Source organism: Micromys minutus (assembly GCF_963924665.1).
Source record: "Micromys minutus genome assembly, chromosome: 5".
Lineage (NCBI taxonomy): Eukaryota > Metazoa > Chordata > Mammalia > Rodentia > Muridae > Micromys > Micromys minutus.
Genome location: NC_137974.1, coordinates 14299255 through 14315844, shown reverse-complemented (window position 1 = coordinate 14315844; position 16590 = coordinate 14299255). Strand labels below are relative to the sequence as shown.

The window sequence follows — 16590 nt, the reverse complement described above, 5'->3', positions numbered from 1 at the left end:
AGAGGCAATGTGATTGAACATGTAATTAATTTATACATGAGGAAAGCTCATTTTAGTAAATGATGGGAGGAAGCATGAAATTTGACACCTGTCTCTTTCCCATCACAAAACATAGAATAAAATAAATATCTAATTTTGTTATTTAAAAAGAAGAAAACGTTTAGGATAAAACAAAGGAAAAAATTTCAAGCCATTATAATAAATAAAGTGTAAAAAGCAGAAAATACTAAAGAGAAAATACATAGAACCATATAAATTTTTTAAAATTCAAATATTTCAAACAACAATGTGAATAATCTAAAAAATGAGAAAAAATGGTCATGTTTAAATAAAATGTATATAAATTATTTTATGTCAATTTGCATATTTTCTATAATTTGGCTATACTTTATTAAACATAATCATTTACTTTGTTAATACTAAAATTAAAGAATATTTTCATCATATTCAGGGTATTAACTGAATAATTTAAGAGCTTTATTGCTCGTCAGCTACATGAGCTAGAGATTTAAGATATCATATCATTAATAAAATTTTCTATTCCTAGTTTATGGTAAGCTTTTATCAGCAATATCTATTCAACCTTGTCATATGATAACCTCAGCATACTTTCCATTCATATATGTTTTAATAATAATTTTTCATTGTCAAAATACTTTTGTTCCAAGATGCAACATTTGTAATAATATATTTTGGTTTTCATTTTATTATACCATTGAGATTTGGTTCTTGAATTTTAGCTGAAAACATATTTTTTCCCATTGTACAAAAATATTTTGAAAAATATCTTAGTTTTATATTTAAAGTATATTTATAGTTTCTGAGTGCATATAAAATAATATATGTGATATAAAGAGAGAAAATACAAAATGCACTTTAATACAATATACACAAATAATGGTGGTCTCTTATTTTTTGTACTGAGGTGATATACAAGAAAATAATTAGTACACAATTGTAAAATGTAGAGTTCAGATATCAGATAAAAGAGCTAAACATAATTTGATCTAATTTTAACATACCTCATCCAAACATATAAAATAACAAAATGACACTTAACTATGATGTGTGTGTGTGTGTTTGTGTGTGTGTGTGTGTGTGTGTGTGTGTGTGTGTGTGTGTTTAAATACATGCTCTAAAATGATTGCTGGTTTGTAATTACCTTTCCAGTTACATTAGCTTGAAAAGAATATTCTGAATTAACTAACAGTGATCTGTTTTATCTACTCTTTATATTAGCAAAAATAAGACCATAAAATTCCAAAGAAAAAAAATGTACCATACCATACATTAAAATACTTGAAGATATTTACTATAAATCCAGAAAGAATACATTCTCTGAGAAGAGTTAAAAGTACTCTATAGAAAAATTTGAGGGCATGAATGTAATCCCTTGCGAAAGACAACTTGTAGCTGATTGTCTTCTTTTTTACCAGCTTTTTAAAAATGATAGAATTGCTTATACACTTTTAAAAACTTCCATAAAATTCTTCAATCATATGTGCGTAGGTGTAAACATCTGTGCTGCTGAGTCTCAAACACAGAGCTTCACACCTGCTAGGCAAATATACATTCACTAAGATACATGGCTGACCCAGTAAAATATACTGTAAAACCTCTTGGTTTGTTGCCAGAGTGAACTTTCTTTATAGTCATTGAGTGGGTTTTCTGCCATAAAGAGACTGATGTAAGTCTCACCTACACATTCAGAGCAGACACTGTGGGAGGTAAGAGAATCTAAAGACTCAAAAGGAGAGACTTTAGATGAAACGCCCTACAGTAAGAGGGAACTTGTAGAGCCCACCTCCAGTAGAATGGCAGGGCATCAAGTGGAGATATGGAGGTACGATCCCACAGTCAAAACTCTGACTCAGAATTGGTTCTGTATGAAAAAACTGCAGAGACAAAAATGAGGAAGAACCTGAGGGAACTAAATTACTAATAAAATAAAGAATTGTTCATTTTTATTTTGCTGTTGAAAAAAGTATAGTGATAACTTGTAGGTTACATTGTGATATTTCAATATTTCCTTCTAGGTCTGTCTCAAAGTTGACGAGTAGAAGCAGAAAGATTCTGGAAGACAAGAACAAAAAAGTTGTCACTTTCATTTCAGGAGAAAGCTACCAGAATGAATCAAAGAATGTGTAAGATAGTCTCTTCAGTTATAGTAATGAAAATTTGGTGATTTGCTTTGAGCATAGAGATTGGACAAAGGTTAGAAATAATACCTTGACTGGAAAAGTATCTAATCATTTGCTACTTCGTATATTCTGCCATTAGGACAGAATTCAATGCATTTCATAGACTCTCCATGTGAAAAGTATTACCTATTTTTAAGGCTATCAAAACTGTTATCATCCCATTGATGATTATCCATCTTAGTATCACATAACACAATTTATCTATTATAAATAAAAGTCTTATAAACAACAAACCAACTGTTTATAAGTTCACTAGAGAGAGAGAGACAAAAGGAGATAATGAGAATAGGAAGTTAGAGAAGGAGCAAGAAAAAGAAACAAGTGAAGAAAGAAAGGGATGGAGGTGGGAAGACAAAAAGAACGAAAGGAGGAGAGAAGAGGAAAAGTGAGTGATGAGCATTAAAAGGGGAACAAAGAGGAGAATACAATAGGGAAATGACGAATACCATAAATATTCCTCATCAAAATGGATGGAATTGGAAGGAAATAATAATATATCATCTACCACATCATTGAATTCTTGTGAAGAACTTATTTTCTAGTATTTAAGTAGAATTCATAATTGTTTCCTTAAGATGGAACCATAGTTATCCCTTGTCCACACATCGAGGTCTTGCATAAGAATTCAGCCACGTTTACACTTGTATAAAACTTGCTGTCTCTTCTTGTAGACTAGAGGTGTTGATGCTTTCCCTTGTCACTAAACCCTCTCTGGGCAAATTGTTAGAGATATGTGATTTGTAGGATTCCTAATGATCTTACTCAGTATTGGTTTGGAAAAATGAAAATTAGTACAGAATAGCTTCCCCTGTCCATTGCTGTGCCGTGGTGACAATCATTAGGTTGCAGGGCAACATGCTTAAGATTCTAAGGAAACTTTTTCTATTTTAGTCTTTTTGTGATGAGCTTTTAAATCTTTCCAAAGTTTAACATAGTCTTAGATTCTGAAAATTAGAATCATTTTACCCTGAAGCATGTTCTCATTTTAAAAGCATTTTATCTGTCAAAATACACGATGAATAAGACATAATTTTGTTTCCAAATGCTTCATCCTTTACTCCATCATATTTCTTTTAAATTGTGTTTGAAAACTAGACATTCTTCTTCATAGCTCATTTCTCTATCCATGTCTCATTATGTTGGCTAAAAGAAATCAGTCAGCACTTCAGAAATTGTGCCTGAAAATGTCCTTATGAATATACATTGCGTACTGGTATGCTTTTTATATTACCTTATAGGACAGGATAGGCCTAAAGAATGCTGACCATTGTGCCTCTATGTGGTCCTGTTAGTGTGGAATATTTTTTGTAGATTTTTTTCAATTTTAGTTTGCTGTAATGGACATAATGCTTACATTATGAGTTATCAATAATATATATGCATATATAATTTTTAACATGAAGATATATTTATACAAATTTCTCTAACTCATAGTTGTAGTGTGGAATTTTAAAGTTAGTCAAACTCAGCTCTCTGAGCCACAGGTTTCTCATGAGTCTACTTGAAAATGGGCAACTGCATTTCACTTACTCTGAATTTTCTCAAATTACGCTTTGAGAGTTAATTTTTAAATAAATTATATGCATAAAGTTACATTAAGATTGGTAGAGTCATGGTTTAGAAACTGGAGTATAATTAGTTTTTTTCAACTTTGATTAGCACAGTACCTGAACCAAAGAATTCTGCTTTCATTCAGAACAAGTCTGCAATAACTCACACACAGGATTCAGAGCTTCTGAATTATCAAGTCCACTTGGACCTCTGCAACAGAAGTCAGTGCTTTAATCTATTCTCCTAAGGCAGAAATGCTATTTCTGATGCTCTATGGCCTAACTTTTTATTCATTCCATTCTTTAGAATCCATGATTAAGTTGAAGCTGAGAGGGAAGGGCTAGGATACATTTCCTTACCCAATGCATTTGAAACATTTCAAATTATTTTTTAAAATACTTATAATTGGCCTGGTTGAAATCACTAGAGCCTTTATATATATTTTATAAAAATTTAATCAGGTCTACTATAATAGCACAATTATGAGAGCTACACTATTGTGAGAAAGTATATTTTCGAGTGATTATCTTACACTTATTTGATACATAACATAAATATTATTTACATTTGAAATATGTTTTAAAGTCTTAATAAAGTATTTATTTATGTCCAGTAGTTGTCTTCAAGAAATTTTAAAGTAAAAAAATCCATGTGCTGTTAACATATGGAGGAGGTAAAATTAGTATATCTTTAGAAAGTTCATCAAAATCAGGAACAAATAGTGCTTGATAAATATTTTATAGCTGTGAAAAAACTTGTAGGTTAAATAGGAAATTTTCTTCACAGATTACTAGTGAAATGAAATGGGGATAGAATGAATGTTTACACTTATTAATATATACAGTCAATATTAAAATAAAATGTTACATTTGACAGTTTTAATACTAGACATATCAAATAGGATTAAAAGTCAAAGCCTAATTGGAAAGGACAGAAGGTCCTCCTGCTCACAGAGCAAAGGTAGAGAATCCAGAATGCCATACACATAGGCTTTCTCTAAGGGGATTTATAGCTGTTTCTGCCTTGCATAATAGGATTAGATGTAGTTAAGAGCTATGTGTAGAGCCAGGCCTCACCCAAATCCCCAGATTATTTTGTTTATTCCTGGCTCATTCCAAATTCCTGAGCATTTTCAGTCATTGTAACCCATTCTTATGAAAGAAGTCCCTGTGCTTTACAAATGCATTTGCTACTATTCTTATCCCAGAACATACTTCCCTAGACATTTATATTGGACAAAAGAACCCATGCTTATACAAGAGGGCACAGACTTATAATTTGCAAAGGAGTTTAGGTATAATCTGGTAATGACTTTAATGCAAAAATTATTATGAGAAAACATTCCTTTAAGCTGTATGGTTTTTACATATGTCAAATATATATAGCTCAGGGTCATACTCTAGAAGTTTGAAACAGCCTAGTTATCTAAGTCATGTTGACCCAAATTTCCTTCTGCCTCATATAGATTGTTATTCTGCAAGCTGTTGTGTCCGCAGCCATCCCCACACTAATGTATGACTTTTCTAGATCTAATTCAATTTTATTTCATCTTTTTCTCGCCGATATTCTCAGGAAGAAATATTTTAGATTCATTTAAACTGGTCTACGTGGTAATTTAAGACTCATAGAACATGTTGAGTCAGAGAAAAATATGTAAATTTTCCTGGAATGGGTGATTATACTCTTATAGAAATATGATGTGTTACAATGAAGTTAGGTATGCTTATGTAGTGAAACATAATAGTCAAATATACACACAAGTGGGATACTGGTGATCACTATACATCAGTCTTAAATTTTATGTGACTTTAAGGCCTAAGACATCATGTTTAATAATAATTTTGAATTCGATATGATCAAAAATGTAAATTGATCCTTGTGAAAAACAGAACGTTTTTATCATGGAAAAATTTTGTTTCTATTTTCAGTGTCAGCAAATGCAGTATTAGATATCTCAGAAGAATGGAAAGTAAAAATAGACTATTTTGATATTTCTTTCTTTTACATAAAATTTTATTTAAAATACTTTATGATATTGATAAAACAAGCTTTAATATAAATAGAATAAAAGAACATTTGAGTATATAATAATTAATGGCTGTGTTAATCATTGCTAATTTATTTATTAATGTATGTTTATACATATATATTCCTAATGAAATACATTTTTGCTCTCTCTCTCTCTCTCTCTCTCTCTCTTTGATTGTGTGTGTGTGTGTGTGTGTTTGTGTGTGTGTGTGTGTGTGTGTGTGTGTGTATGTGTGTGCTTGTACCCAAGGATCTCTTAGAATCTGAGGAAAATTATAATTTTTGTATTTTTGAGAAACTTAAGAAAATGTATATTTTAAAGGAAATAAAAAAGACAAACATATTAGTTGACATATTAATTACACATGATTATCTAAGTCCAGTCCTGCTGCAAAATACAGTGTCCCTTTATAAATATATTTTATACAATTAAGTGGTTTATGTGTGTGTGGGTGGGTGGGTGGGTATGTGTTTAGTTTTCTTTGCATATGAAAAAGGATGAAGGATTTTTAAAAAGTAGTAGGTTAGGTACTAATTATGAGAAAAATATCTTTGAAGTAATTTTTGAAGGACCAAAGGATATATATCAAGAGATTATAGTTAGATTAAACCTTTACAAGTGCTGCTTGTATTTGTTCAGAAAAATTTTCTGCTTCTGGTAAGATGCTTTCCTTGCCATTATTTGCTAATGGGAAAATCTTTTATTTTTAATTGAACAACTTTATTTTAAAAAACATAGATGAATGTACAGATTGTAAAAGCATTTTTGCATAACAGTATATAAACATATTTTCATCAGTACTTGATTTTTTTAAAGGTTTGATAGTGTGCATTAAAATCGTACTAGTTAAAGTGAGCATAAAGTACACGTAAAACAAGATGTAAATTGGAAAAAGTCAAAGATTTCTTGGTGTGTAAATATTAAGCATAATGATTTTTCTTTTTTTTTTACTTTATTTTTCTTGAACTTCATATGCTCTGTGAGTTGTTTCTGGGGTATTCAGAGCATTCTGGGGTTAATATCCAATTATCAGTGACTGCATATTATATCTGTTCTTAGGTGACTGGTTACCTCACTCTGGATGATATTCTCTAGATGCATCCATTTTCTGAAAAATTTCATGAAGTCATTTCTGATAGTTGAGTAGTACTCCATTGCGTAAATGTACCAAAATTTTTGTATTCATTCATCTACTGAAGGGTATCTGGTTTCTTTCCATCTTCTGGCTACTATAAATAGCACTGCTATGAACACTGTGGTGCACATGTCTTTGTTGTATGTTGGAGGGTCTCTGGGGTATATTCCCAGCAATGAAATACCTGGGTCTTCAGGTAGTACTATGTCCAATTTTCTGAGAAACTGCCAGACTGATTTCCAGAGTGATTGTACCAGTTTACAACCCCACCAACAGTAGAGAAGTGTTCCTCTTTCTCCACATCCTTGCCAGCATCTGCTGTCATCTGAATTGTTCATCTTAGAGAATTTCAGACCAATCTCACTTATAAACATTGATGCAAAAATACACAGCAAAATCCTTGCAAACCAAATCCAAGAACACATCAAAATGATCATTCACAATGATGAAGTAGGCTTCATCCCTGGGATGCAGAGATGGTTTAATATAAGGAAATCAATCAATGTAATCCACCATATAAACAAACTCAAAGAAAAAAAAACACATGGTCATCTTATTAAATGCTGAGAAAGCATTTAACAAAATTGAACACCCCTTCATGTTAAAAGTCTTAGAAAGAATAGATATCCAAGGCCCATACCTAAACATAATAAAAGCAATATACAGCAAACCAACAGCCAACATCAAACTTAACGGTGGGAAACTTGAAGCAATCACATTAAAATCGGGGACTCAACAAGGCTGCCCACTCTCCCACTACCTATTCAACATAGGACTGGAATTCCTGGCTGGAGCAATTAGACAGCAAAAGGAAATCAAAGGAATGCAAATTGGAAAGGAAAAGTAAAAATATCACTATTTACAGATGACATGATAGTACACCTTAGTGACCCTACAAATTCCTCCAGAGAACTCCTACAGCTGATAAACAAGTTCAGCAAAGTGGCCAGATACAAAATTAACTCAAACAAATCAGCAGCCTGTTTACTCAAAGGACAAACATGTGGAGAAATAAATAAGGGAAAAGATACTTTTCACAATAGTCACAAAAAATATGAAATACCTTTGTGTCACTCTAACTAAGCAAGTGAAGTATCTGCAGGATAAGAACTTCAAATCTGTAAAGAAGGAAATCGAGGAAGATCTTAGAAAATGGAAAGATCTCCCATGCTCATGGATTGAAAGGATCAACATTGTAAAAATGGCCATCTTAACAAAAGCAATCTACAGATTCAATGCAATCTCCATCAAAATTCCAACACAATTATTCATAGAGCTGGAAAGAGCAATTTCATCTGGAATAACAAAAAAACTAGAATAGCGAAATCCATCCTCAACAACATGAAAACATCTTCGGCAGTCACCATCCCTGACATCAAACTATAGTACAAGACAATTGTGCTAAAAACTGCATGGTGCTGACAAAAAAAAATAGGCATGTGGATCAATGGAATAGACCAGATGATCCAGAAATGAGCCCTCACATATACGGTCACCTGATTTTTGACAAAGGAGCTGTGAACATTCAATGGAAAAAGACAACCTATTCAACAAATGGTGTTGGTCCAACTGTCACACAGCATGCCAAAGAATGAAAATAGACCCTTTCCTATCTCCTTATACAAAGCTCAAGTGCAAGTGGATCAAAGATCTCTACATTAAATGTGTACACTGAAAATATTAGCCGAGAAAGTAGGGAAAACCTTACAATACATAGGCACAGGAGTAAATTTCCTGAACAGAACACCAATGGCTCATGGTCTAATGTCAAATATTGACAAATGGGACTTAATGAGATTGCAAAGTTTCTGTAAGGCTAAATACAATATCAAGAAAACAAAAGGGCAGCCAACAGAGTGGGAGAAGATCTTTACCAACCCCACATCAGATAGAAGCCTACTATCCAAGGTATACAAAGAACTCAAGAAGCTAGACACCAGAGAATCAAACATCTCTATTAAAAATGGGATACAGAGCTAAAAAATTTTCTCAATTGAGGAATATCCAATGGCTGAGACGCATCTAAGTAAGTGCTTGACATCCTTAGCGATCAGGGAAATGCAAACCAAACCAACCCTGAGATTCCTCCTCACACCAGTCAGATTGGCCAAGATCAAAACTTCAGATAGCAGCAGAATCTGGTGAGGATGTGGAGAAAAAGGAATACTTCTCCACTGTTGGTGGTGTTGTAAACTGGCACAACCACTCTGTAAATCAGTCTGGTGATTACTCAGAAAATTGGACATAGTACTACCTGAAAACTCAGTTATCCCACTTCTGGGAATATACCCCAGAGACACTCCAACATATAACATAGACACGTGCACCACAATGTTCATAGCAGCTCTATTTATAATAGCCAGTAGCTGGAAAGTACCCAGATGTCCTTCAGTAGACGAATGGAAAAAAAAATTGTGGTACAATAACACAATGGAATACTACTCAGCTATCAGAAACAATGACTTTATGAAATTCTTAAGAAAATGGGGCCGTCAGAAAGCAGATGTTGTGAAAACCACCTCTAATTCAAAGCAAAAATGGGAAAGGAAAAGACTGACATCAACATAATTGTAATTGGACATGTATATTCTGGCAAGTCCACCACAACTGGCCACTGATCTACAAATATGGTGGAATCGACAAACAAACCATTGAAAACTTTGAAAAGGAGTCTGCTGAGATGGGAAAAGGCTCCTTCAAGTATGCCTGTGTCTTGGACAAAATGAATGCCGAGTGTGAGCGTGGTATAACTATTGACATCTCCTTGTGGAAATTTGAGATCTGCAAATACTATGTGACTATCTTGATGCCCACAGAGTTGTACACAGAGACTTCATCAAAAACATGATTACTGGCACATCTCAGTTTGACTGTACTGTCCTGATTGTTGTTGCTGGTGTTGGTGAGTTTGAAGCTGTTATCTCCAAGAATGGGCAGACAGATGAGCATGCTCTTCTGGCTTACATCCTGGGTGTGAAACAGCTAATTGTTGGTGTCAATAAAAAAAAATGGATTCTACCGAGTCACCATACAGTCAGAAGTGATACAAGGAAATTGTTTAGGAAGTCAGCACCTACATTAAGAAAATTGGCTACAACCCTGACACAGTAGCATTTGTGCCAATTTCTGGTTGGAATGGTGAAAACATGCTGGAGCCAAGTGCTAATATGTCATGGTTCGAGGGATGGAAAATCACCCGCAAAGATGGCAGTGCCAGTGGTACCATGATTCTGGAAGCTTTGAACTGCATCCTTCTATCAACTTGTCCAACTGACAAACCTCTGCGACTGCCCCTTCAGGATGTCTACAAAATTGGCGGTATTGGGACTGTCCCTGTGGGCCAAGTGTAAACGGGTGTTCTCAAACCAGGCATGGTGGTTACCTTTGCTCCAGTCAATGTAACAACTGAAGTCAAGTCTGTTGAAATGCACCATGAAGCTTTGAGTGAAGCTCTTCCTGGGGACAATGTGGGCTTCAATATAAAGAATGTGTCTTGCAAAGATATTAGATATGGCAATGTTGCTGGTGACAGCAAAAATTACCCACCAGTGGAAGCGGCTGGCTTCACTGCTCAGGTAATTATCCTGAACCTTCCAGGCCAAATTAGTGCTGACTATGCTCCTGTCCTGGATTGTCATACAGCCCACATAGCAGGCAAGTTTGCTGAGCTTAAAGAAAAGATAGATCCTCGTTCTGATAAGAAGCTGGAAGATGGCCCCAAATTCTTGAAGACTGGTGATGCTGCCATTGTTGATATGGTCCCTGGCAAGCTCATGTGTGTTGAGAGCTTCTCGGACTATCCTCCACTTGGTCATTTTGCTTTTGTGACATGAGGCAAACAGTTGCTGTGGGTGTCATCAAAGCTGTGGAGAAGTCTGCTGGAGCTGGCAAAGTCACCAAGTCTGCCTAGAAAGCTCAGAAGGCTAAATGAATATTACCCCTAACACCTGCCACCCCAGTCTTAATCAGTGGTGAAAGAAAGGTCTCAGAACTGTTTGTCTCAATTGGCCATTTAAGTTTAATAGTAACAGACTGGATAATGATAACAATGCAACGTAAAACCTTCGGAAGGAAAGAATGTTTTGTGGAACATTTTTTTTTTTGTGTGTGTGTGTGGCAGTTTTAAGTTAATAGTTTTCAAAATCAGTACTTTTTAATGGAAACAACTTGATGAAATATCTGTCACAATTTTGAGACCCATTAAAACAAGTTTAATGAGAAAAAAAAAGAAAATGGATACATCTAGAGAATATCATCTTGAGTGAGATAACCCAGTTACAAAAGAACAGACATAATATGCAGTCACTGATAACTGGATGCTATGCCCAGAAAGCGCTGAACACCCCAGAAACAACTCACAGACTGTGTAAAGTTCAAGGAAAGAAAAATAAAAGATCAGAAAAAAACATTATGCTCAATCCTTACACACCAAGAAAACTTTGACTAATTCCGGGTTACATCTTCTTTTACATGTACTTTATGCTCATTGTAACTAGTAAGACCTTAATGCACACTATCAAACCTTAAAAAATGTCAAGCACTGACAGAAATATATCCATATACTTTAATGCAAAAATGCTTAAAATTTGTACATTTATCTTTGTCTTTTAAAATAATGTTCTTCAATTTAAAAAAGGGAACAAATGAAGCTAGAGAGAGGGGGGGGGTGAGAGAGAGAGACAGAGACAGAGACAGACACAGACACAGACACAGAGACAGAGAGAGATAGAGAGAGACAGAGAGAGACAGAGAGAGACAGAGAGAGACAGAGAGAGACCGTCAGATAGAGGGAGACAGAGAGAGAGAAGGAGACGGAGAGATGAGTGTAGTGATACAAACTAGACAGACACAGAAGAAAGGAGAAAGAGACTGTAATAGTAATATATGAACTATAATGTAACATAAAAACAATTATTGAAACTAGTCACAGATATTTAGTACAATAAGATCTTAAAATATTCTCATTTCAAGTGCCTTTTGGTAATATAAGTTATTGTATAACAAGTATGTGACTTATTGTGTGGTTTTGGAGGTTTCAAAAACAATGTAAAATTAATGTGTTCTCAAGTACATTGATATAATTGCTTTGTAATAAGAACACAAAAAAAATTAAAAATGGATATAGAGCACAGAATAATAAGATATTACTTACTTATGTTGTTATTATAACAAAATAAAAAAAAGAAAAAAATTCTTATGTTATAAACAAGCTACTTTTAAGATCTATATTAGTTATTCAAAGAGAATTGTCAATAACTATTGGACAAAGTAAACTAGTCCTCTGATACTGTGGCAGCATCTATAGCAATTGTGGACGTAAAGTATGGATGGAACATACAGAAAATAAAGAAATTGTGTCCATGCTTGAACTCTGGTGTAAGCGAACCAAAAATGTCCTTCAGGGGTCAATAAAACAAGCAAAGAAAGTAATGATGAGAAAGAAGGAATATCAGTGTTCTAGAAAGGAATAAAAATCATTATGAACATATGGGTAATATGAAAGACTGCTACCCACACATACAAACATACAAGTAGACATGCATACAAACAAAGACACACAGATATACCCACATACACATAGAAACACACACACACACACTCACACACACACACACACACACACACACACACACACACACACACACACACACACACATTCACAAAGCCTTTAGAGAAGTGCATTCTTTGAAGACAGCAGACCCCAAAGCTCAAAGTCAGGCAAATCATTTAGCAATAAAACACCCATCAATACAGGGGAGTGTTAAACCTCTCTGGCAACAGACACCTGAAGCATTTCCACAGGGAAATATAAAACTATAATCAGTCCTTACTGTCCATACTCAGTAAAAGTGATACCTGTCCTCTCTTCCCCTCCTGAAATAACACTAATGAGATACTTGCCAAAGGCTACCCCCAGGCTGTATGGAAAAGCTTTGACAAGGTGAATGTCCTCATAATAAGGCAATTTCTATGGAGCGAATCACGTGTGGGCTATTAGAAGGCAATACAGAGAGCGAGTAGGAGAGATATATTTAGATTCAGTAAAGAACCACCAGTTGCCATGTTCTGAAAGAAGCTTTCTGTTCCAGTTATTTTGAATGCTGTTATGCGATAACCAGCCAAAGCTGTAAGCATACCTTGTGGGTAACTTGGTATCAAAACTTCTCCTCATGGCAACCAAGAAAATCCCAGAGTTGTCCAGTGATTGAATACTGCAAGAGCATAAAATATTTCTAGTAAGAGAAACAAAATAGGCCATTTGTTTCTGGAACATTTTGTGCAGTTTACAAAACCATGAAGATTACATTCCAAATTAATTTCTGCCTTTGGTCTACTGGAAATTTTTCTTTCTTTTGACATTTGTTTTGACTAAAAGCTGTGTCCTTAAAAATTTGGTGTTTCTAAAGAGCAAGTCAGAATTTGCTTTCTTAAAAAGCCATGGTAAATTGATGTAAAGGCCATGAGATCAAGACTCTGAAAGAGATTTATGAGACATTATATTTTGTTGCTTTATTTTGTATCATATTGCATTGCATTTTGACAACCAAAATTACGTAGCTGCAGTATATGTTGTCTTTGAGACTGAAGAGGCAGAAACTACATTCAAAGTTTTCAAAGACTAGATATTTTGGTATACACATGCTCTAATTTTGTAAGATTCAAGTGTTTGGAATCTTTACAGTAAAGGTAATTTGCAAACTACAAGGTCTAAAGATATTATGCTGGGTGCCAGCATCTAAACATAATATAGTTCAAATCCCTGTGTTATAGTCCAGGCTTTAGTTGGCTCCAGTTTACTAATTAATAAAATGTAGTGAAGACAATGTTCTGCTTACATGTATGATATGTTAAACAATATAAGACTTGATTATTTTATTACAGACTTTTATGTAAGAAAGAAAGTGGTTATGTTAACCAGTTTATCATGACTAGGTAAGGGAGAAAAGGTAAGTTCTAGAAATAGAGAATATCATCTTCCCAACAGATTAAGATATAACCCATAACTTCCAACAACTAAATCACCAACCAAAGTGTAAAAGTGGCAGTTCTCATAGCTTAGATGACCAAAGCAAGATGACCCAACTTAGGGGAATTCTAGGCTGGTGAGGCAGAAGTGGGAAGGTTGGTAGAGGAGCACCCTCATAGAAGCAGGAGGATGGAAGAGAGATTAAGGGGGTTTTGAATGGGAAGTCAGAAAAAAGGATAACATTTGAAATGTAAATAAATAAAATAACCAATAAAAATGAAAAAAGTTATATCAGTTTCTTGGTACTAAATATGAAAATAGAAGCTTAATAATGAACGTGGAAACAGGAAAAGTGATACTGTACAAACTAAGCCTCTAGAGGAAGTTAAGATTATATTCTAATTATATCGATGAAATATTAAAGACAATCCATAGTTCCAGAATGCTTCTTGGCTCAAGCATTCTGTATTTTAAGTTTGTGGTGATGCTGTTATTCAAACTCATAAAAATTGCACAGGACATATAATAGAAAAGCTATTGTGATATAAGTTCTGCAGGCAAGGGATAGATAATAGATTTCGGAGAGAACTCTGTAAACAAAGAAAAGAAAGCTTACCACTATATCTTTTAGAAATACACTAGAAATAAAGTGAAAAATAGTCAACAGAAAAAGTTTTGCATTAAGAAACTTTTCGGTATTCCAAAATCAAAGCTCCAGAATAAACTAATATCCTTATAAGCAGATGGTACTTTATTATTTATAATTCTACACACACAAACACACATACAAACACACACAAATGCACACACACACACATATATTACACACACATATGCATATATGTATATGTATGTGTGTGTATATATTCATGCATGTGTATGTATGTATATAATTTCCACAAGCTTCTGAATTTGTTCACAAGCATCACCACATCATCACTTATTTAGGGGCAGAATTTAACTTTATGCAAATCTAAGGGTAGGTGGTTTATGAGACAGGACTGAAGAGAAAAGATTTAGTACCTGATAATCTTCTTAGATGATAGACTGAACTATGTCAGATGGCTGCACTGAATACCCAGATGACACATGCTCTGCCCTAAGTATGTTTAAATATCAGAAATCTGAATATATGTGATTAAAAGAGAGAGGGATAGAACTTGCATCCTTACAAAAGTGGAAAACACGGGACAGAATTTCCTAAGGAACTTAGAGATGTTATGAGAAAATTGCCAGTGGGCACAATAGTGCTATATGTATAGCGTTCTGATTGGCATTTTCGGAGCATATGAATATATTTCATTTTTTTAAAAACTTTATTTTACAAAACAAAGATAAATGTACAGAGTTTAAGCATTTTTGCATAAAATTATACAATACATTTTTGTCAGTACTTTTATTCAGATTTTAAAATAATTTTTACATAAAACTATATGAATATATTTTTTAGTCAGTAAATGATTTTTTAAAGGTTTTATAGTATGCATTGAAAACTTAATAGTTACAATGAGCATAAAGTACATGTAAAACAAAATGGAACATGGAAATAGTCAAAGTTTTCTTGTTGTGTAATAATTTTGTTTTGTTTTGTTTTGTTTTTCTTTATTTCTTGGACTTCATACATATTTCATTCTTAACTAAAGATATATCTCAATCAGATTTACCATTGTTTTCTGCTTTCTGTATTTATTTTTTCATTGTGTTTGTATTCTATTTCATTATATTTTATTGTTTTGCTTCCCTTACTTTTCAGTTTACATCTCATAAAATATAAAATGGGCTATATGAGAGGTAAGACCACTTCTGCTGCTCTGAGGGACCCGCCTGGAGCCTTCAGACCACACGAATCCAGAAGCAATTTGAGAGAGGATCTGTCTGGTTTCTGTCTGTGCCCGGTGCTCACCCTGTTACACAGATTGCTCTACGTGGACCCAAATGGGAGAGAGCTGGTTTCCCAGTAGTAGTGACACGCAGGTTTACAGAAGGATCAAGCCACTGTCATAATCAGAAAGAGCAGCTAACCCCAGAGATTAGCATATAGCTAGAGGCAAGTCCAAGAATTTAAACAACAGAAAGCAAGGTCATTTAACATCATCAGAACCCAGTTTCCCCACCATAGCAAGTCCTGAATACCCCAACACACTGGAAAAGCAAGATTATGATTTAAAATCACAACTCATGATGATATATGTTAAAGGACTTTAAGAAGGTTATACATAACTTCCTTAAAGAAATATAGGGCAACACAGGGAAACAAGTATAAGCCCCTAAAGAGAAAACATAAAAATCAACAAAACAGATGAATGAATCTAAAACAATAAAGGATCTAAAAATGGAAAGAGAAACAATTAAGAAATGGCAAAATGAGACAAACCTGGATATAGAAAACCTGGGAAAAAGATTAGGTGTCAAAGATGCAAACATCACAATCAGAATACAAGAGATAGAAGACAGAATCTCAGGGGCAGAAGATACCAATGGAAAACACTGACAAAGCAGCCAAGAAAAATGCAAAGAGCTCCTATACCAAATCATACAAGAAATACAGGATACAATATGTATATAAAACCTGAGAATATTAGGCATAGAAGAGAGCAAACATTCCTCACTTAAAGGGCCAGTAAATATCTTCAACAAAATTATAGAAGAAAAAGTCCCTATTCTAACAAAAGAGATGCCCATAAACTTACAAGAACCATTCAGGGGG

The 16590-nt window shown here is 34.1% G+C and overlaps 1 pseudogene across 1 annotated transcript; it reads left to right on the top strand.

Moving 5' to 3' along the window:
- The first annotated feature begins 9453 nt into the window (after window positions 1-9453).
- Window positions 9454-10826, top strand: LOC308420632 (elongation factor 1-alpha 1-like; annotated as a pseudogene). Its single transcript has one exon. The product of its transcript is annotated as an elongation factor 1-alpha 1-like (transcript).
- Window positions 10827-16590: the final 5764 nt, after the last annotated feature.